This window comes from Podarcis melisellensis (genome assembly GCF_964234715.1).
Source record: "Podarcis melisellensis genome assembly, chromosome: 2".
NCBI lineage: Eukaryota > Metazoa > Chordata > Lepidosauria > Squamata > Lacertidae > Podarcis > Podarcis melisellensis.
Genome location: NC_138529.1, coordinates 37,208,001 through 37,210,999, shown reverse-complemented (window position 1 = coordinate 37,210,999; position 2,999 = coordinate 37,208,001). Strand labels below are relative to the sequence as shown.

Below are 2,999 nucleotides of genomic sequence, written 5' to 3'. Positions count from 1 at the left end.
GTTTCCACATATGGGTTCAAACTGCAGGCAAATGCATGTATAAATATATACTGTACATGTGTTTGGGGAATCTCAGATGTTGCATTTTAGCGCCTAAAATGTAACTGATTCTTAAAATGTAACTGATAAAATAGCTGTTGGCCAGGCTACTAAAATGCAAGTATATTTGCAGGATTTGATCCAATAAGAGCGCCAGATGGAAAAACTGCCACAAACTCTCTTTTTTAAAGGGATCAGACACCAGATCTCTCCTGCACTGGCATTACTTCCCAAGTTTAAAGAAATGGTTAGCTTCCATGCCAAAGTATCACAACTGATAAATTATGACTAAACTTGGTCATTTCTATTAATACATTTTCTGAGGGTAAATAAGTGTATAAGTGGCAAGCAGGCTTTATGACCAGTCTCTGATTTCCAAATATAGAGAGGGGTTGAGCTAAGAGAAGAATCACAGCCTATAAAAGCTGGAGGAGATGAAAGGCTTACTGGTGGCTGCAAGCTGTGAGAGGTAAGTTTGATAATCAGTCTCTCTCTCCCTCCATCCCCATTCCCTACCCCCTCCCTCCTACAATATGGGCAACATACTCCAGAGCTTCCGACTTTGGGAGAGATCTCAGGGCAACCAAGTGTTAATTTAGACAATAAGGGCAGCTATATTATAGCTGAGCTTAAAGGCACTTTGCTCTGAGGAGGAATTTTAGGGGGAAGAGGGTCCATTTCTGTAGCGTATTTTGAGATTCTAAAAAATTCTCAGCTGTTGAGGATCCTGGACTCATGAATGCTTACGCTCTCTGCTCCTTTCTAGATTAGACGTCTTATTTCATCCAGTTCCTTTCTTCTTTCTGTTGGGAGTGGAAAATAAAAAGGTGAGAAGTCAAGGTGTGGCACTATGTGTCCCACCCCTACCCCACCTCCCAAATTACAGTTATTGATATTTTTTGTGTGATGCAATTTCAATTTCTCAGTCAGTCTGCTGTGGAGTGATAATAACTGCAGTGCTTCTGTGCTTGTGTATTGAGGAGAGGCAAAGTACCTTCCTATACTTTGACTTTCCTGCCTGCAACTTGTGGGTGAAGGAATGACATTATAAGAAATAGGTGGACCATTTCTTGGAAAAACCAATCTCCCATGCACTTATGTTATCATTTTCCAGCATTCGGTATTTGATGAAGAGTCTTACGGCATCTTAAAGATGAACTAATTTAAAATGGCATGAAGTCTTATGGACTACAATCTACTTCATCAGATGCATGAAGTGTTATCTTGAGTTATAGGTGTATATACACATGAGTTGGGATGAGGGGGTTGTGTAAAGTGAGGTCAGAGAGAAATAAAATGTAGAAAAGTACTTAGTTATTTAGGTTTTTTCAGTATACCACCCTTTACCTGCAGATCTCAGGGCGGTTCGCAACAGAAAATTACATTATAAAAAACACAAAATGCATAATGAAAATAAGAACAAAAACAAATCAATAATCCCCCCTCCCACCACACATTTAAAAGGGCATCAGATCCTGGCATCAGTGAGCCAATTAACACATGTATTGTGCAGAAGAAAATCCTTTGTCTCAGTTCAGTTCACAAGTGATAGTCAATGTTTGTCACATTCAGAGTAGACCCACAGAAGTCAATGGAACTACTCCTAGCATGACTAATATTGGATGTTTCCAAATGAAAATGTTGATAAATTGTAATTCATTGGTTTCACATAGCACTCTCCCTTTGGAGGTATTTTGCTCCAGGATGACTAGTTTAAGAACTTTAACAGAGTGTTTTGGAAGGCTGAAATGTACCCTCATTCTCTCACAGGCCTTAGGTGGTAGGTCTATATGCGGACATTCAGATAGCCCCCCTACCAAAACCAGCTACTTAGCAGCAACAAAAGCACATATAAAAAAGATATTGACATAGGAAGCAGCCCCTCTGGCAGATCCAGATGCCTTGGGTAGCTCAGCTGGTAGAGCATGATAATAATAATAATAATAATAATAATAATAATAATAATAATAATAATAATTTATTTGTACCCCGCCCATCTGGCTGGGTTTCCCCAGCCACTCTGGATGACTTCCAACAAAGATTAAAAATACATTACAATGTCACACATTGTAAAAACATCCCTAAACAGGGCTCTTAATCATGGGTTTGAGCCTCACATCGGGTAGAAGATTCTTGCATTGCAGGGGGACGGACTAGAGGACTCTCATAGACCCTTCCAGCTCTACAATTCTATGATTCTATTGCTCTCTGCATACCTACTCTGGAAACACTATCACAGCACCTAATAATGTCACCCACAACTTCAGGGGTTCATTCGCCTCCACATCTGCTAATGTGATATGTGTCATCATCTGCCAACAATGTCCATCTGCATTTTACAAACAGGCCAGTCCCTGAATTACAATACATCAGGCACTTGAATGTTATCACTTGTGGATGAAAGCGAAACAAATAATGTTTAGGTTTTTATGTGTTCACTGGCTTACCATTGCCAGGATGTCTGTGTCATCGTGAACTATTACTGTATGTGAATTACCATTGTTAAGTATGTAATTGTCACTATCTATACTTTTTCTGCATTTCATTTCTCTCTGACCTCGCCTTTACAATCCTCCCCACAAACCATGCGCGCGCACATACACGCATCCTCCCTATAACTAAGGAGAACACTTCACGCCTCTGATGAAGTGGACTGTAATCTTTGAAAGCTTATCGCCAATAAATGTGTTAGTCTTTTAAGCAGCCACAACACTCCGTTGTTTTCACTGCAATAGAGGAACATGGCTACTCCTCCGGAAGATGTTTAATATGATCTCTTTCCAAAGTGAGATCCCTAATCTCTCATCATCAGAAGCAGCAGCTCCATCCCCTGAAACTGCCTGCAGCAGATGGTTGAGGGTTCTTTGTTTCTCACTCACAGCACATGCAGACACATGCTACTTCCCATCCACTCAACACAGAGACTGCAGAATTCAATCAACATTCTGCTAAGCACAGGT

The 2,999-nt window shown here is 40.4% G+C and overlaps 1 protein-coding gene across 1 annotated transcript in view; it reads left to right on the top strand.

Annotated features, from left to right (window-relative positions):
• Positions 1–794: 794 nt before the first annotated feature.
• LOC309361976 (myosin-3) overlaps positions 795–2,999 on the top strand; it is a 31,934-nt gene continuing 29,729 nt past the window's right edge. The window contains exon 1 of the mRNA XM_081897377.1: positions 795–866. The gene's annotated coding sequence lies outside the window, so the exon portion shown is untranslated. The remainder of the gene's footprint in view (positions 867–2,999) is intronic.